The following is a 25,017-nucleotide window of genomic DNA, read 5'->3' on the forward strand; positions in this document are numbered from 1 at the left end:
GGCATTTTGGACAATTTCACGCTCCCAACTTTGTGGAAATGGTTTGGGGATGGCCCCTTCCTGTTCCAACATGACTGTGCACCAAAGCACAAAGCAAGGTCCATAAAGACATGGATGAGTGAGTTTGGGGTGGAGGAACTTGACTGGCCTGCACAGAGTCCTGACCACAACCCAACAGAACACCTTTAGGATGAAATGGAGCGGAGACGGCGAGCCAGACCATCTCGTCCGACATCAGTGCCTGACCTCACAAATATGCTTCTGGAAGAATGGTCAAACATTCCCATAGAAACACTCCTAAACTTTGTGGACAGCCTTCCCAGAAGAGTCGAAGCTGATATAGCTGCAAAGGGTGGGCCAACTCAATATTGAACCCTACGGACTAAGACTGGGATGTCATTAAAATGTAGGTTCATGTTCAACTGCATGTAAAGGCAGGCGTCCCAATACTTTTGGCAGTATATTGTATGTTTAAGAATAATTTAAGGGCCATACTTTCTATTTATGGGTGAAGTGGTTATAGTTCCATGTATTTATGTATTGTCTATCAATTTATTGCTTTGTTTTTGTTGTTTTACAAACATGCTTTTTAAAGATTATACTGTGTTTTGGGTTTCTTTTCAATTTTAGTGTTTGCAGTTTTTTTTTTTTTGGCATTTTGCAGGTACATGGCAGTTGGTTCTCACCTTAAACTGTGCACAGGGACAAACAAAAAGAAAATCAATATACAGTTGATATTACAGTGTAGCTTGTCAGAAAACTGTTTTAAGCTTTTTCTGACACTTTGTGTTTACAAATAAAAATCAGTATTTTTTGGTAGCATATTACTTAGAACCCCTAGCGAATATACAGTAATGGCGATCATTGCAATTTTTTATGTCACATTGTATTTGCGCAGAAGTTTTTTAAACGCAATTATTTGGGAAAAAATATATTTTATTGAATGGTAATGCAAAAAAACACAATATATAACCCAATTTTTGGTAAAATATAAAAGATGATATTATGGTGAGTAAATAGATACCTAACATGTCATGCTTTAAAATTGCGCACTTTTGTGGAATGGCGACAAACTGCAATACCTAAAATCTCCATAGGCAAGTTTTTACAGGTTACCAGGTTAGAGTTACAAAGGAGGTCCAGTGCTAGAATTAATGCTCTCGCTATCATGTTTGCGGCGATGGCTCATATGTGTGGTGTGAACACCGTTTACATATGCGTGTGCATCCTAAGTATGTGTTCACTCCCGCAAGTGAGGACAGAGGGATAGGGGCGCTTTAAAACCTTTTTAATTATTATTTATTTTATTTTTTATTTTTGCACTGTCCCTTTATTTTTTTTTATCACTTTTAATACTATCAAAGGAAATGTAAACATCCCTTGTGATATAGGTCCTCTTTATGGAGACATCTGGGGTCTACAAGACCACAGATTTTTCCTCTGCATTTGAAAGCATCAGATCAAAAATCCCATTGATCTTATGCTTTAAAAAAAATTGTTTACATCCGCTTGGACCAGAAGTGATGTCGCTCTGGTCCTCCTAGATCATAGAGGTGACAATTCCCCCCCCCCCCCCCCCCCCGGCTGCTTTTAAAAGTGATCCAGTGGCTAATCAGCTTCATTCGCTTTTATGAGACTTTTTGAGCATAGAAGGTTGCATACCCGAAGCATTTCCAGATTCTGCAGGACTGCCCAGGATTTTGATACAAATCCTGCCATCCTGCAGATCCCAGCAGTGTCCACTCTGCTGCCCAGCATCTCTATTCTGCACAGCGGTGTGGGACAGGAGAGATTTTAACTTTTATTCATTCAGAAGTTCTGGAAATGCAGCCAAACAGGAGGTTATAATACTGTCATGTAAGGCAGGCCATACGTTATACAATTTTCCTTTAGATTTACCAAAACCATATAATATGAGGTCAAACCTAAACACTTTCAATTTGTATGCAATCAGGCAGGTCCTTGCCCTACATAGTTGAAGGTAAATCTAAAGGAAATTGAATAAGAATATTATATAATGTATGGCCTGCTTAACAGTGTTAGCTTTTTCCAATTGGCTGCAGTTCCAGAACTTCTGTTTGAATGCTAGTTAGAATGACAGAGTACAATTACTAAAGAGCTGACTCATGGAAATGGGTGCAGACTGAACACAGGGCCTTGTGAGCCTGGAAAGATGAGGAGGGGGAGTAGGCAGAGAAATCAGGGACAGATTTACACACTTCACATCAAACTTTAAATATTGGCAACTGTTCCTCAGCCACTGACTGTATCTGTGGGTACACAAGTGGCAGGATATACACTATACACTTTCAATCTGGATTTCTGTGTGCACATGAAACAATATTCATAGTATTCTCATAAATTCATGGGATTAATAGATTCTCATTCATAGTACAGTATTTATGGTTCATGCTCATTATTAAGTGTTCTTGCATGGCAAGACCACTTACTGTTATCTCACATATATATTCTTATTATTATAGCCAAATTTACCACCCTAACTCCTCCCACAGTTTTTACACTACATAGACAGTAATATACCGAAACGTGCGGATTGTTCCCGATTGGTGTGCTATTACTTTGTGGAATGTTTCGCCGAATGGTTCACAAAATAACGCCGTTTTTTTGGTGAAATTGGTCCCATAGGGATGAATGGCAGAATGTTCAAAACTAGAGTGGGAGCTGAAAAATCAGGACATGATTTCTACACTGCCTTCACTCCCTCATTTTCAAGCCCACCTACACAAATCTTATATCAAAACGTTCAGCTATCCCTGCTGCCACTAAAAATATCCACGGCTAAGCCATAGTCCTGATAGTTTTCACAATATGACCATTTGTTTGCAACTCATGCCGCCCATTGACATTCATTGAAACTCGACTCTAGCCACCTCAAATTTGAAGGGCAATTTCTAAACTGCAACTGTGCCTTCATTTTTAACATTTCAGAGACATACTATGCATCAAAATGTAGGTCTGGGTCTTGTGATTCTCACAATATAAAGCTCTTTAGTGTAGGATTTATCATTTTTAAACTACAACCATTTGAAGATGGCAACCGCCAGTAAAGTGAGCAATTTGGAGCTGTTTGTTTTTAACCTTCTCTGCCCTTGCTGTAGAGTGAGTTGCCATAGGAACCCAGGTGTGTGAGCAGGCAGAAGGGTGACAAGCCACTCCACCCAGTTACTCCGCCCACTCCAGTTTTACACTTCACACAATTTCCCCAGAAATTGTAGCTTTTCTAGTTAGAGCTTACGATCTAAAAGGGGAGGGTCAAGTGATACAAAAGGTAATAACTGTGGGAGATGAGCCGATGGAAAAAATACATGTACAGTTGTTAGGTGGAGGCAGGATAGGCTTCTCTGAAGATGAAAGTTTTCAGGGATCACCTTCAAGTGGACGGAGTAGGAGATAATCAGACAGCTTGGGGTAGGAGATTCCCTAGGATGGAAGTGGCTCTGGAGAAGTTGTGGATGGCTTTGTAAGTTGTTGGTATTTTGAATTTTATTTGTTGGGTCAGTGGAAGCCAGTAGAGGGATTGGCAGAGACTGACCAGTTGGTAAGGTGGATGAGTCTGACAGCAGCTGTCAGGGACTGTGGGTCTTGCCGCTGCGCACAGGTCTGCGCATGCACAGATCGCCTAGGTGCACCAATGTGCAGGCACTAGGACCTGGGCGTCCACAGCGGCAATTGCGGCCACGCATGCGCACTCGCGCACGCAGCGCGCCTGGCACCAATTATGGTGCAGGGCGCACTATTTAAACTGGCCAGGCGGTGATCAGGTTGCCGCAAGGTCTAGTTCCTGTACCTGTGTTTCTGAAGTGCGTTCCCTGTTGCCGATCCTGCCTGTCCTGATTTATGTTGACCTTCTCCTGCCCTGACCCCTGGTTCGTCCCTGACTATTCTTCTGCCTGTCGTTATTATTATTATTGGACCTCCCGTTGCTGAACCTTGGCTCATGACCCGGCTACTCTCTGTCTACTGCTTGGTACCTACCTGCCTCCACCATTACCGACCCGGCTAGTCTGACCACGCTCACTCCTGACTGTCATCCATACATCCCGCTCGGGACCTGGACTTGTCAGCCTCTTCACATCAGGCTCACCCCTGGCACATACCCTCAGCGGGACCCCTCTACCACGGTTGGGTGCACTCAGGGGCCACGACCTGGTTTCAGTCTTGCACCAAGTCCATCCCCACCATCAGGGGCTCTGGTGAAAAGGCAGACTGAGACTTAGACTCCGCGTCCTGGGGAATCCTGTTCTGTGGATCACTAGAGATCCCGCTGGGCGGTGTCTGACAGCAGCATTCATGATGGACTGAAGGGGGGCTAGCCTATGTAAAGGTAATCCAATGAGGAGAGAGTTGCAGTAGCCGAGGCAAGAGATAACCTGGGAGTGAATTCAGAACTTTGTGGTGTCATTGGTTAGGAAGGGGCGTATTTTGGAGATGGTGCAAAGGTTGAGACGGCAAGCTTTGGAAAGTGATTGGATGGGGGGCCGAAAGGAGAGTTCAGAGTCCAGGATTACACCTAGTACCCTGGCACGAGGGGACAGGTGATGGTTGTGCCATTGATTTTGACAGAGAAGTCAGCAGAAGTCAGGGGAAGGAGCACGTGAAAGTATTAGGAGCTTGGTTTTGGATAGATTGAGTTTGAGGAAGTAGTGTGACATCCAGACTGATATGTCAGTCAATAAGTTAGTGATAGGTGAGGAGACTGATGTTGTGAGCTGAGGGGAAGAGAGATATATTTGGGTGTCATTAGCATAGAAATGATATTGAAAGCCACGGGAGGCAATCAACTGACCCAGGGAGGCTTTTATTTGCCTAGCATAGTTTCTCAATTTTTCCCTGCACCCGGGGAGCTACATAAAGCCTGGTATTTATGCATCCATGCAATCTGCCAATGTGTTTCCACATTCAGAATATATTTTGGATGCTCATGTATGAGTAAAAGCAGGAAGGTGCTGGGAAATTACACTAGACATACAAAACGCCTGTTGAAGACCCATATGCATTAAAGTATAACTATATGCAAAACTTCTTTTAGTTTTGGATAGAGTGGAGAGGGATTAGAACCCGTGTCAGGTTTTTATTGTTGTCTGTATCCCCGTTAGAAAGATTCACCTTCTCTATCTGTTCTGTTTACAATTATCATTGAAAATGAAAGTAAAACAAAATCCCAAACATTGTGTTTTCCCCAGAAAAGTAATAGAGGGGGAATCTTTCAATGTGGACACTTGTTCTAGTGGTCTGGGGGTCCCCAATGATTTCCCTTCATTTGTAGGGATTTCCTCTCACTTCCTGTTTGGCGATGGGACAGGAAGTGAGGGGAAATCTCCACAATGAGACACAGGCGGAAAGAAAATTCTAACAGAGGTTATAACCCGTCTTTGCTATATCCAAAATGAAAAGTTTTGCCTTTAGCTCTACTTTAACCCTAATAGAGTAAGTTGTGGGTACAAATATTGCAGTCTGTGTACTATATATACTGTACTGTATGTAGGTTTAGTCTACATTTAACCATACTCCTTTAAGCCACACCCACCATTGAGCACAATTTAGCCATGCCTATATTCGCCGCACTACCTATCCTCTCTATCCTGGAGTGTGGCTCATTCTTAAAGCGGAGCTCCACCCAAAAGGGGACGTTTTGCTTCACGGACTCGTCCCCCACTCTCCGTTAAGAATTGGTACCTTTGGGGAGTGGGTACAAGATTTTGACAGCTACCTGCTCCCACTTTAGCTCCAACTGCCTACGCGATCAGAAGCGGAAGTTCTCCTCCCCCCACAGTCTTCTGGGACACCTGACAGATCCCAGAAGACTACGGAACCATTCACAATGTGTGGTGCTACTCGCGCATGTGCAGTGGGCACCCAGCTGTCACAGCCGGGTGCCCACACTTAGGATGCCGGCACCAGGGAAAGAGGACAGTCAGTGAACCTGGCTGGGGTGAACACATCACTGGATCTTGGGAGGGGTGAGTGGCTGTTTTTTAAAAGTCAGCAGCTACAAAAACTGTGCTGGAGCTCAGCTTTAAGTTATGCAGTGAAGAGGTATAGAGTCGTTGTTTTGTACTGTACAGCACAATACACTAATAATGTTGCATAATATACTGTAAATGGTGGCTTGTTAAGTACAGTACACCTGTCAGTACCCGATTGGTACTAAACAGCCCACAGGAAAACAGTGCAGGAAGCTAGCACTGCCTATACCTACCATTACATACTTTCTTTGGTATTGTTGAATGCTGGTCCATTGCCTTCTACCTCACACATTCTTATTGGCTCATAACCATGGTGGGTGTGTGGGCAGGTGCAGTCTATTTTCCCCACAGTTGGTGGCGCTCGTCCAGGTCTAGGGAAACTGTTTTTTAACATATTGGCAGCAGTCAGTATCCCTGATCCTCGCCACACCAGTCATATGATGACACTGTACTGCACTGGTGACAGTATGTAAAAAAAAGATTTTTTTTAATTTCTTTATTTTCCCAAAAAAATGACAAACAAAATTACAACTTCCAAAAAACTCACATGCCTCTAACTAAATACCTCAGACTGTCTACTTTCCAAAAATGGGGCATTTGGGGGGTATTTGTACTGTCCTGGTATTTTATGGGACTCAAGAAATGAGATAGGCCATCAGTATTTCAGGATTGATCAACATATTGTATATACCATAGTTTGTAGACTCTATAAATTTCACACTGACCAAATAGACGAGGGGGAGACGAGTCCTTGAAGCAAAAACTTCCCTTTTTGGGTAGAGCTCTGCTTTAAGAATGAGGCACACTCAAGGATAGAGAGGATATGCAATGAGGCAAATGTAGGCATGGTTAAATTGTGCTCAATGGTGGGTGTGGCTTAAAGGAGTATGGTTAACCCCTTCGTGCCGGTGCTTCCCAGCCCTTTAAGGGTTTTAGAAGCCAGGAGGCGGGGCAGGGTTTAGGGTCATGTGACTGCTGTGACACGCCGTCACGTCGGTCACATGATCGGGAAAGGTCCCAATCGAAAGAGGAGATCAGCAGCTTTACGTGAGGATCGGACATGCGTGCTGGGAGTGCGCAGGGCGCGCGCTATCAGCACATATGTTCTTTTTTAATAGAACGCAAATGTGCCGGGAGGCCGCACATTTGCGTTTGGCCGGCGTGAAGAGGTTAAATATAGATTTGGGTTATTTTTATCAAAGATATGTAGCAGAATATATTTGGCCTAAATTTATGAAGAAAGGTTATTTGTTTGCAAAATTTGACAACAGAAACTAAGAAAAACATTTTTTTACTACAAATTCAGTATTTTTTCGTTTTAAAAGAAAAAAAAAACAGTGTTGATTAGATACCATTAAAGGAAAGCCCTATTTGTGTGAAAACATTATATAACATTCATTAGAGTCTTGCATGATGAGCAACTGTCAGTTAAAGTAGCACAGTGCTGAATAGCAAAAAATGCCCCGGTCATGAATGGGGTAAAACCTTCTGAAGTGGCTAAAAAAGGTAGATAAAAAGCTTGGAATACAGGGAGTCTGAATTTACAGGGAACTAGCATCTCCCTCCTACCTGTCATGGTAAACTGCAAACTCTCTATCTCATTGACTGGCAGTGGCATGCAAGTGTTCTATCACCTCTGGCAACTGGCATACTAAATAGAAGGCACATATGCCACCTGCTGGTTTAAATAGAATATAGAATATCTTTTTCTTTTCTTTTTTCTTTTCTTTTTCTTTAAATAGAATATTGCAGCAAACTCCAGCGTGCTTATGATTTCTCTTACCACTGAATTCAAATTCTGCTTCTGCTCACCAGTAGATTCAGATTTCTGCGTAGTCTTTTAGTCTAGATTTTACTTGTCTTTTGGCTGCTGCCTTTGGCATCTGTTTCTTTGCCACCTGGGTAGATCTGTCAGTGTAATGACTCAGCATGAATAGCAGCTAACCCTAGTCTTTTGCCTGTTAAATAGGTTCTTCAGTTCCCCCCAAAAATTAAAAGTCAGCAGCTACAAATATTGTAGCTGATGACCTTTAATAAAAGGACACCTGTCCAGGGTTCCAACGCTGTCTTCACTCTAGTTCTTCGTCGGTCTTCAGGTCCCTGGCATGCTAACTGCCATGCCAACTGTGGGAAGCTAGCTGTAACTACTTGCAGCTTCACCTCTGACTCCTCACTGTGCATGCACAAGCCACACTGCGGCTTGTGAATGGCTCCACAGCCTCCTGGGACCTGTGACATGTCCCAAGAGGCTGCGGGCAGGGAGAGCTGAACTTCCGCTTGGATGACTTAGACAAACCAAGCGGAAGTGGGAGCAGAGTGCCTGTCAAAGCCAGGTCCCCCTCCAAAAAAAAAAAATGTTCAAACTTGAAGAGTGGGGGGGAGGGGAGGCAGAAAAGCAGAACTTTCCTTTAGGAGTGAAGTTATGCTTTAATTTGCCTGTTCACTTCAGTTCATCAGTGACGCTTAAACCTTCTTGCTGAGGTTCCTGGCCTTCTCAAACCTTTTGACTTTGGCAAGCTCAGATCTTCCATTAGTGAGACAGAGAGCCCACACCAATTGGTATATGGCCAGGCTGACCAGATAGTTATTAAAGCTCTAGTTTGATCATCCTCTAGTCAAACCAGGTCTTCCTTCGTCACTTATTTTGGATTTGACATAAGCTTGTACAGTTAGATAGCAAATCCTTTTGCTCTTAGATTGTCCTGATAAGCTGATTTAACTAATAGTCTGAGCACCCCACATTTGGCAGAGTCTTGAATAATGAATATCTTTGTAAATATCTTGTGAATAGGGTGTAGGGTGTAGCAGTCCATGTTTTTGCTCTCAGTTTCCTTAATCCATAAACCAGGACATGCCAAGATCATACTATGGTGTTATTCAACAATGGAGGAAAAACCAGGTGGTGGTTTTCTTCATTGGTCCAATAGATATTTCATACCATGTTAAAATGATATACTTTAAGCTCTTTTTTTCTAATGAAAAAAGTATCATTTTTCTTATGAGTAATTTGTTTGTTCATACTTTTTGTAGGAATGTAAAGATGTGGAAATAGTTTATATAATAATAAATGTAGACACACCTGTCTGGTGAAAAAGCTGAGGCCTATAATTTACCTGTAATTATACAGAGGAGCCTTGAAAATGACTGCATACAGTGGGAAAAATAATTATTTGATCCTCTGCAGATTCTGAAAATTTGCTCACTTACAGAGAAATGAAGGGTCTATAATTTTTTTCATAGGTGTATTTTCAATGATAGAGACAGACTATCAACCACAAATCCTGAAAAAACACATTATACAAATGTTATAATTGAGTTGCAGTTCAGTGAGTAAAATAAGTATTTGATCCCCAAGTAAAACATGACTTGGTGGAGAAACCCTTGTTGGCAAGCACAGAAGTACGACGTTTCTTGTAGTTTTGTTTCCAGGTTTGCACACATCTCAGGAGGGATTTTGGTCCACTCTTCTTTACAGATCTTCTGTAAATCATTAAGGTTTTTTGACTCTCTTGGCAACTCAAAGTTTCAGCTTCCTCCATAAATTTTCTATAGGATTACGGTCTGAAGACTGGATAGGCCACTCTATGACCTTAATGTGCTTCTTCTTGAGCCACTCCTTTGTTACCTTTATGGTATGTTTTGGGTCATTGTCATGCTGAAAGACCCATCCACAACCCATCTTCAGTGTTTTGGCTGAGGGAAGAAGGTTCTCAGCCAAGATTTTATAATACATGGCCCTAGCTATCAGCTCCTCAATGCGACAAACTCGACCTGTACCCTTAGTAGAGAAACAGCCCCAAAGCATAATGTTTCCACCTCCGTGCTTGCCTGTAGGGATGGTGTTCTTTGGGTCATAGTTCAAGCATGTAGGCCCTATACAAAATAATCTAGGGGGGTGACTGGTGACAAAGAGAAGGCAAATTTATTAAATACCTTCTGCAGCTCTGTCTATACAAATTAGCATGGGAGAGCTCTTGTCCATAATAATCATGGTATTGACACAGCTCCAGATGATCCACGTTGGCTCACAATTGATATGATCCATAAATGTTTAAACAGAATAAAGGTGCATAAAGCACCTGGACCCATGGGTCCTTAAAAAACTAGCATAGTACCACTGGATTGGCATAAGGCTAATGTGGTGCCTATATTTTTTAAAAGGGATCAAAATCTTTACCAAGTAATTATAGACCTGTTAGTTTAACATGTATAGTTGGGCAGATATTTGAAAGTTTAACCACTTGCCTACTGAGTACTTATACCCCCTTGTGCCCAGGCCAATTTTCAGCTTTCAGCGCTGTTGTACTTTGAATGACAATTGCGTGGTCATGCAGCATTGTACCTTTATTACATTTTTATCATTTTTTCACACAAATAGAGCTTTCTTTTGGTGGTATTTATTTGCCACTAGAGGTTTTATTTTTTGCGCTATAAACAAAAAAATAGCAAAAAATTTGAAAAAAAAAAGTTTTTCTTTGTTTCTATTATAAAATTTTGCAAACAGGTAATTTTTCTTCTTCACGGAAGTGCGTTGATGAGGCTGCACTGATAGGGAGCACTGATGGGCACTGATGAGGTGGCACGGATAGGCAGTACTGATGGGCACTGATAGGCTGCACTGATGAGGTGGCACTGATGAGGCGGCACTGGTGGACATTGATGAGGAGGAACTGATGATGCTGCACTGATATGCAGCAATGATAGGCACTGATGGGCAGTGACAGGCAACACTGATGGACACTGATAGGCGGCACTTATGGGCACTGATGGGCAGCGCTGACTGACAGCACTGATGGGCACTAATATGCAGCATTTATGGGCATTGATGAGGTGGCACTGATAGGCAGCACTGATGGGCACTGATAGGCGACACTGATGGGCGGAGCTGTATGACAGCATCGACTGACAGCAATGACTGGCAGCACTGACTGGAGGCACTGATAGGCGGCACTGATGAGAGGCACTGCTGGGCGGCACTGTTGGGTGGCACTGCTGGGCACTGATGGGAGGCACTGGTGGGAGGCAATGCAGGGTACTGATGGGAGGCATTACTGGGCGGCACTGCAGGGCACTGATCATCAGTGCCCTGATGATCAGTGGCAATTTCCTCTGTGACAGGTGCCAGTTATTGGCAGCACTTTCCTCATGCTGTCACAGTGGTAAAAGGCCACTGTGATTGGCCTTTTACCTCATCACGTGATCAGTTCACCATGAGCCCCAGGTCTTATAAAGAGCGGCAACCAAGACTCCTGGTTCCTGATCACCTGGTCATAAAAAAAGATTTAATCTACGTGTAAGGGTTAGTGTTAGGGCCAAGGCAAGTGGCAAAGGTCAAGATAAGGGTTCGAGTCAAAGGTCTGGGGGGTCAGTATTTTGGGTAAGATTTACAAAAAATTTTTTTAAATTAGTGTCAGTATATTTTAGATGGGATAAAAAAACAAAATGTTCATTATTGTTTCTCGGCTGGGCTACGGGTACATACAACAACTAACATACACATGTGGTATTGATGCAATCATCAGGAGCAGAAGGTTTTTTTGGTTGTTCTTTGGTGGTAAGTTATGGTAACTGCAAGAAATATACAGCTAACGTAAAATAAAACAACTTTTGTTTTACTACTTTGGGCGTTTTTCTTTGATAATAAAAAAAAAATCAGGAGATATCCATTACCATTTGCCACCAAAATGTGGTATAATCCACCTGGATACGCAAAGTAGTTGCAATTATATGTACAGTTTTATTGACACATGTTAAAGTTACAAGTTTGTGTTAAGGCATTATCATTTGTTTTACCCTCAGTCACTAAGGGGTTAAGGGCATTTATTCCCATCTGGGCCTATACAGCCAAGAAGCAGAGTCTCTGACTGTGCGTTGTTTATTGAAATTCTCAGTATTTTATAGCATAGTTTTAGGAGCAAATAGGCCTAATACATTGGAGGCCCTATTTATAAAGAAACTGTATGCTGAAAATGTTGATGCAATTTCCTCATGTACTGCTTTTGAGAGTGTCTTTATTCACTAGTTCAACTGGTCAATTGGTAAACTGGCTTTTGAAAGTTGTGAACAACTTTGGTCGTGTATGTTCAGAGAGTAGTGGTATATTTCTGGGAAAGGCAAATATACTGATCAAAAAATTAAAGGAACAATTTGAAAACACATCAGATCTTAATGGGGAAAAATATCATGCTGGATATCTATACTGATATGGACTGGTTGTTAGGAATGTAAGGATGCCCCATCATTTGATGGAAATGAAAATTATCAACCTACAGAGGACTTAATTCAAAGACACCCCAAAAATCAAAGTGCAAAATGAATCAGGCTAGTCCATTTTGCTGAAATTTCCTTGCAGCAACTCAAAATGGTACTCAGTAGTTTGTATGGCCCCCACATGCTTGTATGCATGTCTGACAACATCGGGGCATGCTCCTAATGAGACGACGGATGGTGTCTTGGGGTATTTCCTCCCAGATCTGGACCAGGACATCACTGAGCTCCTGGACAGTCTGAGGTGCAACCTGGCGGCATCAGATGGACCGAAACATGATATTCCAGAGGTGTTCTATTGGATTTAAGTCAGGTGGGCGTGGGGGCCATTCAATGATATAATTTCCTTCCTCCTCCAGGAACTGCCTGCATACTCTTGCCACATGAAGGTGGGCATTGTCGTGCACCAGGAGGAACCCAGGACCCACTGCACCAGCTTAGGGTCTGACAATGGGTCCAAGGATTTCATCCCGATACCTAATGGCAGTCAGGGTGCCATGATCTAGCCTGTAGAGGTCTGTGCGTCCCTCCATAGATATGCCTCCCCAGACCATCACTGACCCATCACCAAAACAGTCATGCTGAACGATGTTACAGGCAGCATAACGTTCTCCACGACTTCTCCAGACCCTTTCATGTCTGTCACGTGCTCAGAGTGAACCTGCTCTCATCTGTGAAAAGCACAAGGTGCCAGTGGCAGACCTGACAATTCTGGTGTTCAATGGCAAATGCCAATCAAGCTCTATGGTGCTGGGCAGTGAGCACAGGGCCCACTAGATGACATCGAGCCCTCAGGCCACCCTCACGAAGTCTGTTTCTGTTTGTTTGGTCAAAGACATTCACACCAGTGGCCTGCTGGAGGTCATTTTGTAGGGCTCTGGCAGTGCGCATCCTGTTCTTCCTTGCACAAAGGAGCAGACACCGGTCCTGCTGATGGGTTAAGGACCTTCTACGTCCCTGTCCAGCTCTTCTAAAGTAACTGCCTGTCTCCTGAAATCTCCTCCATGCTCTTGAGACTGTGCTGGGAGACACAGCAAACCTTCTGGCAATGGCACGTATTTATGTGCCATCCTGGAGGAGTTGGACTGCCTGTGCAACTTCTGTAGAGTCCAGGTATCACCTCGAGCTACCAGCAGTGGCACTAACCCTAGACAAATCCAAAACTAGTGAAAAACAAAAAAGATGAGTAGGGAAAAAAATGTCAGTGGCCTCCATCTGTAAAACCATTCCTGTTTTGGGAGTTGTCTCATTGTTGACCATCTAGTGCACGTGTTGTTAAGTTCATTAACACCAAAGCTGCTGAAACTGATTAACAACCCCCTCTGATACTTTTTTTTTTTCCAAGAAATTTTATTGAGATATGAAAGGCATAACAAGTCATAAACAAATACGGATCGCAGTCCGCGCAAGTCTTTAAGCATGTTCTCCCGTAACGCAGACGGGTTCAGGACATATAAGTAAATCGTAGCTCAACCTGAAATACAGTCCTAAGGGGAAGGCACCGTATATACCCATAGCAATGATGTTAGCAGTAAGTAATTTATAGAAATACGGGGTACAATAGTCCTTGTGTAGGGAGATCTAAAGAAACAGGACAGTGAGGTATATAGCAATAGTCGTGTCAACTCAAGGCATATATGTCTTAGGATTCCGTACTTGAACATTATAGATTAGATTGGAGGAGTATTGTTACACCTGTGTGTCTGTAAGTACTCTGTACCTTATGAAAAATATAGTTAGTTAGAATATGGTAAAGAGGTGAAAAAGAGAGAAAGAAGAGATGGGAATGAAATGAGCAAGGGAATGGAGGAAGAGTATGAGAAAAAATATCATAGTGGGGCGAGGAGGGACATAGGGGACGAATACAGATGAAGAGAGAGAGAGAGAGAGGTAGAGGGAGAGAGAGAGAGAGAGAGAGAGAGAGAAAAAAAAGGGGGAAGAGGGGGGGGGGGAGGTGAATGGGGGAAGGATGAGGTATATAACTAAATAGGCATAACCAAACCAGTCATATCAGTTAGCAGCTTCCAGGCTGAGACAGATTCAATCATTACTTAGAAATACAATTTCGTTAAAGTCCCGTAATGGAACTATTCCTGAAGTGAACGTTCTAGGGGTTTCCGTGTCACCAAATCTCCTCTCGCTCATTCCTTCATTAGACAATGATAAGTATCGGTAGTTTGGAAATGATTCCAACACGCCCAAGTCTTCCTGAATCTCTCGGGGTGTTCTTTTGCCACTGAAATCAGCTCCTCCATCTCTGCGATCCTGATGATCCTAAGAATCCACTCTCGCACGGTGGGAACGTATTCCGATCGCCAATGGACCGGAATACACTGTCTTGCCGCATTTATCATGTGTAAAGCAAGCGACCTACGATAAGTCCGCACAGAAAGTGAGGAATGATGAAGTAGACATTGTGCTGGGGTAAAGTCTAGGGTGTATGTAGTTACTTGAGTGATTATGTCCAAAACTTTTCTCCAGAAGGGTTGCAGCCGCGGGCAGTCCCACCAGATATGTAGAAGAGTACCTGTTGCCCGGGACCCCCTCTGATACTTAACTGACCTGATCAATATCCCAGGAGTTTCATTGACTGGATGCTATACTCTGATTAAAAAGTGTTCCTTTATTTTTTTGAGCAATGTACATTTAGTGAACTGGTAGAGGCCCACTGAATTTCTTCACCATTCCCAGAGTCTAAAACTCACACAGGATCCTGTTGATGTGGTGTATAAACTAGGATATTGGCCTCACAATGTTTATCATATCCCTAAAAAGTGATTTTGTTCTTAAATCAGATATTCAACAAGTAAAAGGAAGCATAGGAAAGGGTACTGACATAGTCATACTAGCTTTCCCTTGGGCTTCCTAGGCCCTTTACTTACATATCAGACTCATCAGATTGCCATGCAGCCCAGCACAATGCCTGATGTTTCCAGGAAGTAAAGAATGAAGGCTGAAAATTAATTCTTACCTCCAATATCATGGCACAGATACTTTGTTGGCATGAGATCGACTTGTTATCTCTAATTACCTTTTGGTGGGACCAATCACTGTATTATAATGATCTCTGTTTAACCCACCACCATTTGGAATCATTTACTGTGAAATCGATGAAGGTATTTGATTTTAGGATGATGCATTATTTTTTATTTGTAAACCATTTTTGTTGCCCTTTAAGCAAAATATTCTACAATGTTCTGCTGACCTATACAATTTATTATTAACTATCTTTAAATTCTTAGTAGACTTTAGAGTTTATATTTGTGGGATATTTGTGGAATTCCTAATCTCTGTGAAGTCAGCTATAATGCTACCCATTTTTATAGTAATCCCTCATCTCAGCATGGTACAGCTTGTGTTTATGCATAACACACTTTAGCCATATTATCCTGCAGAAAACTATACTAAATATTTTCTATTCATCACCTAATGAGGGCTTATGTTATCACTTTATAGTTTATGTGACTTGACTACTGTTCTGGATCCCTTGGTACTTAAGTACCCTATACAATAAGAGACTTGATGGATATACTGTATATACAATACTATTGTTTTTATAATACATATTTTATATTTGTGGGATATTTGTGTAATTCCTAATCTCTGTGAAGTTAGCTATAATGCTACCCATTTATACAGTAATCCTTCATCTCTGCATGGTACAGCTTGTGTTTATGCATAACACACTTTTACAATTAATATATTCAAAGTACTGTATGTGACTTGACTACTGTTCTGGATCCCTTGATACTTAACCCCTTAGTTCCGGCGCCTCCTGGCCCCTTAAGGGGTTTCAGATGCCAAGAGGTGGGGCTGGGTTTGTGATCATGTGACCACCGCCGTGATTGTCTCTCACAGTGGTCACATGATCAGAAAGCTCCTGATCACAAGTAGCAATCGGGAGCTTTCTGATAGCTGCTGGTAATATTTGGGTACTTCTGTGGGTACGCATATATATGTGGCCTCTCTGCACTAGGACTCACCCACTGAGAGGCCGCGTATATGCGTGCGGCTGGCAGGAAGGAGTTAAAGACCTTATGCAATAAAAGGACTTGTTGGATATACTGTATATACCAGGGGTGGGCAAACTATTTGACTTGAGGGCCGCAATGGGTTGTTCATATATTGGACCTGGGGGCCGGACCAAGAGTAGATAGTAATTCATCCCCCATATAGTAATTCATCCCCCATAGTAATTAATCCCCCATATAGTAATTCATCCCCCATAGTAATTCATCCCCCATATAGTAATTCATCCCCCATAGTAATTCATCCCCCATATAGTAATTAATCCCCCATATAGTAATTAATCCCCCATAGTAATTCATCCCCCATATATTAATTCATCCCCCATAGTAATTCATCCCCCATAGTAATTAATCCCCCATATAGTAATTCATCCCCCATAGTAATTCATCCCCCATAGTAATTCATCCCCCCTATAGTAATTCATTCCCCATAGTAATTCATCCCCCATAGTAATTTATCCCCCATAGTAATTCATCCCCCCTATAGTAATTCATTCCCCATATTAATTCATCCCCCATATTAATTCATCCCTCATATAGTATTTCATCCCCCACAGTACTATTCCCCCCCAAGTAGTAAGCCAAGTCCCCCCTGTGTCAATTCACTTACCTTTGCTCCGCGCGTTCCTCTCGCCGTGTTCCCGCGCCGTTCCGGTCTTCAGGGCGGACTGTGAGAGGGGCCTAGCTCCCTTCACGTTCGTCACGCTGCCCCGCCTACACACATCCTGACAGCCAATGTTTGCCTGCCGTGGCTGTGTTTTTTTTTATCACGCTCTGCGGGCCGGATTAAAAGGTCCGCCGGGCCGTATACGGCCCGCGGGCCGTAGTTTGCCCATTGCTGGTATATACAGTACTATTGCTTTTATAATGCTAATTTACTGCATTTTTTATGATCAGGGAAAATCAATCAAATATTGTAATAATCCAAGCTATATATTAGATACAGGGCCCTCACAGCTAAAATCTATTTTTAATGTTGTCAAAAACAAGGCTACAAAGCAACCAGGCCAAATACTATTTTGCATGTTACATACTTGTTCAAAAGATGCAGTACAAGTGGAATTTAGCTGAGGGTTACTTTATGTGGAGTACCAAGATTTTTACAGGTCAGTGGTAATAATGTGATCTTTTGAGACTTACCTTTCTGGTGGATTGACATGTACAGGTGCCTCCTTCTAATAATTGTGAGGATCACACAATTCTGCCTGTTTTCTCTAAAATCTTGCAGTAAGCTGCCATGAATTGGCATCTATTTCTGTGTAAGAAAGTGCAAGTTCACATATATATGTGAATTGGATGTGTTTTGAACCACATCCAATTTGCATGACATGTGAACCAAAAGCCTTTTCTTTGGAGTCGGTACACATATGTGCGGGACGGGCGCAGTGCGATTTCAAAAAGTCTGGTACAATTTTCAGCCCGGTTCAGGTGTGATTTTCAGTGTCATACACTTTAACAATTCGCCCTTGAACCGCCGAATTGAAATTGAACTGCGACCTAACCCCGCACATATGTGAACCCAGGCAGAGAGTACATACGAACAAATGGCAACTGCCCCAATCTGTAACTGGTCTTCACAGCAAGGAGCACATGGAAGGGTGATGCATGTCAAACGACAACAAAGAAAAAATCCCAGCTCAACTTACCAACCAGCCTGCAACCAACCAAATTATCAGGTCTAACAGTTCACGTTAAAAACAGGGGTTTAGTTTGCACACATTTGCAAATACATGTGTAGGCTGCAGAGCCTCTGCACTGCATCCCAGTATTATCTGCAGGCCTAACTCTGTAAATTTTGAAAGCCTCCAATGTAGAAGCACACGCATGATAATGGATAGACTGAGAGTAGGTAAGCCTGGAGGGAGCCCACCCCTCCTTAAAGGCACAGGGGTGCAATATACACTCTGCATATAGCACAACGGCAGCCAAGGTGTCCAGTATACCAATGGTACAAACAAATGGCAACTGTCCCAATCTATAACTGGCCTTTGCAGCAAGGATCACATGGAAGGGCATGTCAAACAACAAACAAATTTGATTTAAAAAACCATGGATAAAAGGAATGGCTCAATTGGAATTAGAACATACAAGGAATGCATTAAGGTAAAAAATGTTTTTAGGTTTAGTATCACTTTAAAACACTTCACAGGTCTGCAATTGACAGAAAGCAGTGGATGAATTATCTGCCAACTGCCTGTTGTCAATCACAAGGGCAATTAGTGTATGTGAATCCCCACAAAGCTCTACAACCCCCCACACCAGGTACAGAACTCCCCCGCCACTGCCCTGTCTGTGTGACAGCTTCAGTGGTAGGTTAGGAGTGCCTCTGCACTGAAATCGGTCTGTCCATATGGATGCTTCTATCTCAGTGCACCTGCACACTCAGCGTGTGCCCCAAATTCATGTACCTGCCTACAACAGATACACAAATCTGTTGCTCGCACTGACATTTGTCATGTGGAGGCGCACTGGAGTTCTAAAGAGTGTCTTAGATGCTTTTTATGAATTTCAGGGATTGTTGTTAAGAACACCTCTCATAATATACCTGATCATATGCCTATTAACACATATGCAGAAAGCTAAATATGTTAATCTACATTCACAGATCCATATTACATAATATACATTAATTGCATTGTATGCAGGAGGAGTCATATCTCTAAACGTTTCGCATTATAACTTCCTTAGGAGAGAAATGAGGTACTGTCATAAAAGATCAGCTATATATACTGTGGATATAAAAAGTCTACACACCCTTGTTAAAATGTCAGGTTTCTATGATATAAAAAAAGAGACAAAGATAAATCATTTCAGAACTTCTTCCACCTTTAATGTGACCTATAAACTGTACAACTCAATTGAAAAATAAACTGAAATCTTTTAGGGGGGGGAGTAAACATAAAAAACTAAAATAATGTAGTTGCATAAGTGTGCACACCCTCTTATAACTGGGGATGTAGCTAAATTCAGAATTAAGCAATCACATTCAGAAACATGTTAAATAGGAGTCAGTACACACTTGCCATCATTTAGAGTGCCTCTGATTAACTCCAAATAAAGTTCAGCTGTTCTAGTAGGTCTTTCCTGCTATTTTTGCATCCTACAGCAAAAGCCATGATCCGAAGAGAGCTTTCAAAGCATCAGAGGGATCTCATTGTTAAAAGGTATCAGTCAGGAGAAGGGTACAAAAGAATTTCTAAGGCATTAGATACTGTATACCATGTAATACAGTGAAGACAGTCATCAAGTGGAGAAAATATGGCGCAACAGTGACATTACCAAGAACTGAACGTCCCTCCAAAATTGATGAAAAGACGAGAAGAAAACTGGTCTGGGAGGCTGCCAAGAGGCCTACAACAACATTAAAGAGGAACATCATATTTCAGCATGACAACGACCCAAAGCATACATCCGAATCAACAATGTCTTCATCAGAAGAAGATTAAAGTTTTGGAATGGCCCAGCCAGAGCCCAGACCTGAATCCAATCGAAAATCTGTGAAGTGATCTGAAGAGGGCTGTGCACAGGAGATGCTTTCGTAATCTGACAGATTTGGAGTGTTTTTGCAAGGAATAGTGGGCAAATATTGCCAAGTCAAGGTGTGCCATGCTGATAGACTCATACCCAAAATGACAAAGTATTAGTTTAAGGGTGTGCACACTTATGCAACCATATTATTTTGGTTTTTTATTTTTACTTCCCTCCACCTAAAAGATTTCAGTTTGTTGTTCAACTTGTACAGTTTATAGGTTACAGTAAGCCCTGGTTCACACTGATGTGGTGCGGAATTCGCAACGCTCTCAGTGCAAATTCTGCACCGCATCAAAATCGCACCCCATTCATGCGAACCACTGCGGGTGTGTATATTAACACCCCAAAAGTGGTCCACACAATGCAGTGCGATGTGCAGAATTGGATCACATAGGTGTGAATGCCTATGCGATCCTATTCTAATGCGGACCCAAAAAAGGGTCCTGCACGTTTATGGTGCCGGTGCGGTGCAAATAGAGCCATACAAAATGTATGACTCCAATCACACCGCACACAAATTGCATGTGATTTGCACACGAATGCGGTGTGGTTCCTGTGCCAATCACATGTGATATACTGCACCACACACATGTGAACCCAGGCTAAAGGTGGAAAAAGTTCTGAAATGATTTATCTTTGTCTCATTTGTTTACATCACAGAAACCTGACATTTTAATGGGGGGGGGGGGGTGTAGACAATCAGCTTTTAACTTCATATCCAATATATATATATATATATATATATATATATGTGTGTATAATATACAAATATGGCTGCTATCTAATAAATTGACTTAATACAGTAGTGCTGATATCAACATACAAATTAATTGGTCATAGCATATATTAACCGCTTACCTGCCGCCGTATGGCAGATATACTGCTACACGGCGGCATTGGTGCACAAAATCACGTGTATATATATATATATGTGACTTTACATTTCCGGATAGGGGGCACGCATGAGCTGTGCTGCCATTCGTGGCCGTGAATGTCAATGTCAATGTGGGTCCCAGCAGGTGATTACCTGCTGGCGCTTGGTGATTACCGACAAGCACCGATGGAGAAGAACACTGTTTTGTTTACAAACAGTCTTCCTCCTTGTCAGCTCGGGCACACTGCTTGGGATGGCTGTGCACATCATGATCAGTGTGCTTACAGAGAAGCACACACCCCCCATTCCCTAGTAAAACACTCCCTACACACAGTTAACCCTTTGATCGCCCCTCACATTAACCCCTTCCTGCCCAGTGTCATTAGTACAGTGTCAGTGCTGTTTTTTTCAGCACAGATCACTGTATTGGTGTCACTGGGGATGGGAAAAAAAGCTTAGTCTGTATTGCTAGAGAGTTTTTTTTCTTTGAGAGGGTGCATGTGATCAGCATAGGGACAATCAGCACTGTCCAGACAGAGTCAGGGATCATGCAGCCTCATAGGACAGCCAGAAAAGAATAAAAACTCCTCTTACAAGATCAACCTGTGCTCAGCTGGACATGATAGAAGTCACAAGACTGATATATACTACTAATTATAAAAGGTAATTAGCAGTTTATATTTACTACAATAATTGCATTTCCATGTAGTGTGTACTTTGGAAGACCAGATATAGTGAATTCAGGGTCATAGGTTTAGGAACATTTTAAGACCTTCTCCATATACTCTCCATTTGTCACTGAAAAAAGTGATAGGAAATCTCAATTTTCACAGATGTCACCAGACAAGGACAACTGTCTAAAGCTTACCATACACATTACTAATTGATCATACAATCTTTGTCTTACATTTACTAAATGCACTTGTGTATACAATATGAGAACCTACCTAAACTGGTTATTTAAATTGGGCCCAAATTTCCCTAAATACAGGGATGCATGCTGTTGTGAAATTGCCAGACCCTATTTTTTAAAATGTTTTTCTGGTTCCTTATCTTTATTCTCTTCAGCTTCCTAGTTTTCCTTTAAGGCAGAGGTTACGTAGCCCTGATAGCACAGATAACCCTTGGGAAGACAACTTATATTGCAACCAAAAGCTTCTCTGCCATAAGACTAATGTTTTGGTTTTTTTTCCCATTTTAGCTCCGCTTCACTTTGCTTTAGAACTGTAAAGTGTTTAGTATACTACCAATATGTTGTATCATCCCTGGAATTGAACTGTGTTCTGCCATTTATGCATACTTGTGTAAAGATTTTCCAGATAATCATTTAAGCTGTGTATTCTTTTCCTGGTGGAAAGGAACAAAATAAAATCCAGGGAAAAAAACCTACACCTTTTCATGACATCAGTGAAGACTACTATGTTTGTGTCAGAGGCGGAACTAGAACCTTCAGGGCCCCATTGCAAGAAACCATGAAGGGCCCACTGACGTCAGGCCCTTCCCACTGATCCCGGGGACCTTTATTACTAATGTCATGGGGACCTTATTACAGTTCCGCAGCAGGACCCTTTCACATGTTCTGCAGCAGGCCCCCTTCCTGCCATCCTGGGTAGGGTTTCAAGCCAAACCTGAACACTTTAGTGGTGCACAATTTTTTTTTCGTTTTGTTTTTGTAGTAATACACTATACATAAATTTTGTCATTAAATAACATTTGTAAACATATAGAATTAATCACAGGAGTCCCCTTTTCATCAGAGTCCACAAAGTTCACCCTTTACATCGGAATCCACAGAGTTCTCCCTTTACACTTGAAGCTGCAGAATTCCCCCTTTACCACATCCATCTTCCCCCTTTACCAATCCACAGAGGTTACGTACACTCTGCAGACTCTGATGTAAGGGAGAACTCTGGGGACTCTGATTTAAGAAGGAACACTGAGAACTCTGATGTAAGGCGCGGCCTCTGATGTAAGGAGGAACACTGCAGACTCTGGTGTAAAGGGGAACTCTGATATAAGGAGGTCTCTGGTAACCAGAGTCTCCACTTACATCAGGGTTCCCACAGCCTCCCTTACATCAGAGTCTGCAGAGTTCCCCCTTACATCTGAATCCACAGAATTTCCACTTACACTATAAGGGAGAGTTCTGTAGACTCTAACGTAAAGGGGAACGTTGATGTAAGGGGTGATCTGGGAACCCTGATTTAAGGGGAGCTCTGATGTAAAGGGGGAATGCTGTTGACTCTGGTGTAAAGGGGAACTCTGATGTAAGGAAGTCACCACTCACCAAAGCCCCCATTTACATCAGAGTCCACAGAGCACCCCTTACATCTGAACCCTCCTTACCTTAGTGTAGAAGCAGGAGACAGAAGGGAGAGAGGGGGAGATTTCAGTGACAGTGGATAGATGGTGAGCTCACTCACCCACGGAGGGGGGTTCAGGCAGTCTGTATCTTTCCTTGATGTAGTTCCTGGCTGCTGGGCTTCAGATTTCCTGCCACACCCCCTTTCTGAGACACAGCAATGCTGGGGATTGGAGTTTGGGTGGGCAGACAAAGGAGGAGAAGCAGATCAGCTCTTTCTCTCTGCTCTCCCATCCGTGCAGGGCAGGGGCAGGGAAGGGAGGAGAGGCTGAGTGTGGGCACTGTGATAGAGAGTATAAATGACACTCAGTAACCCAGCTGGAGAACAATAGTCTGGGCTTTTTGGGCCTTCTACAGTGGCAGAACAGCAGGACAAGTACAACCTTTGCTACCCTGGTAGTTCTGCTACTTGTTTGTGTATACTGTTTTGCTAACTTAACTCCAATTTGTAAATGTAGAATTGTATTTTTTAAGTTTGTCTTTTTTCCAGTTGCCAGCAAGCTATACAAACTTTAACCCAGGATAATGTTTGTATTATAACATTCCTACCCTTGCTTTTACTGTTTCCAGAACAACAACGTATGCAAAGTAACAAAGTAGAACTTTGGAAGGTTGCCAGGTACATCAGATCAAAGTTAATGGTTATGAAATCTGGAAGGACAGAACATCACTTGCTTATTGTGACAGTCTTTTTTCTTATATTCTTTTTCACTGCACCTATACTTTTAAGTTTCATTTATTATTCCATGGGCATAGAATAATAAATTAACTTCTACCATTTAACAAAATATTGTCACCAAGGGGATTCATTCTATAGCAAACAGGAAAAGCTAAAAAGCTGAGCAGTATAAACATAAAGTGAATTATTTCCTTGTTGAATTGAATATTTAATTTTGAGTATTTTATAATTTATAAGTTCTGTTCTCTTTAGAACCTACAACACCTTTTCAAAATATAACAGACAAAAACAAACCAGAACAAGAGAAAATATAGATAAACTACATAACTATATGTAAAATATTATAATTTCCTTGAATACATGTAGTGCCATGGTTAGTATTAATAAGGCAACTACTTATATTGCAAATAATAACATTATTATTTTTATTTATTATCTAATATGGTTTTTCCCTACAATTTTGTAAAAAATGGACAAAGACTTCTGAGAAAAAAGGAATACAGCAATTAAATAATGGTGACACTGAAAAAGAAATTATACTTCCTTTGGGCAAGTTCCTTTCCCAGTTTCCTTAGTTCAAAGAAAATGTTAAAAAGGCAATGTCTCAGAGTTCAAACTGACCCTATTTATATGGATTGATGAAGCAACCTGCATGGGTTTCTAAGGGTTATTTATAAAACCCTGAAACCAAACATAAAGTTACTGTATATTAAACTCTATTTTTTTAAAACATTTAACTGTCATTGCCTACATTGTATGCCTCCTCTCCTTTTTTAAGCTTTCCTTTTTAGCTGTTCCTGCCAGTCCCATGATCACAACCCCCACTTACCTGTACTCGGGTCTCTCCTGTGTCTATTTAACATCTTGGGGTTTATTTACTAAAGCTGGAGAGTCCAAAATCAGACTCCCTTCTGCATAGAAACCAATCAGCTTCTAACCTCAGCTTGTTCAATGAAGCTTTAGCAATGAAACCTGGAAGCTGATTGGTTTCTATGCAGAACGGAGTCTGATTTTGGACTCTCCAGCTTTAGTAAATAAACCCCCATGTGTCCATTTGACATTCTGCAAGCAGTATTTTGGCAAGGTGTTACATTTTAAAACAAATATTATCTTTGCAAAAACTGTAAAAGAGCTCTATTTATTTCTCACACATATGTATAACATAGCTGTAACGTTTCAGGCATTCCTGTCCTCTCTCACCTGCTGTGATATTTCTATGTGTGAGCAATATAATTTTTTTCTTTTTTCGTGCTGCAACCCCTTTTGCTTTTTGTTTATTTAAGGTGGTC

At 41.9% G+C, this 25,017-nt stretch overlaps 1 protein-coding gene across 1 annotated transcript in view; it reads left to right on the forward strand.

Moving 5' to 3' along the window:
• The window catches only part of LOC149448914 (solute carrier family 22 member 4-like), a 127,017-nt gene that overhangs the window by 56,822 nt on the left and 45,178 nt on the right, over positions 1–25,017 (forward strand). The window lies entirely within an intron of this gene.

Source organism: Staurois parvus, unplaced genomic scaffold (assembly GCF_062004578.1).
Source record: "Staurois parvus isolate SC_StPar_1 unplaced genomic scaffold, SC_StPar_1.0 ptg000648l, whole genome shotgun sequence".
In the NCBI taxonomy this organism is placed as follows: Eukaryota; Metazoa; Chordata; class Amphibia; order Anura; family Ranidae; genus Staurois; species Staurois parvus.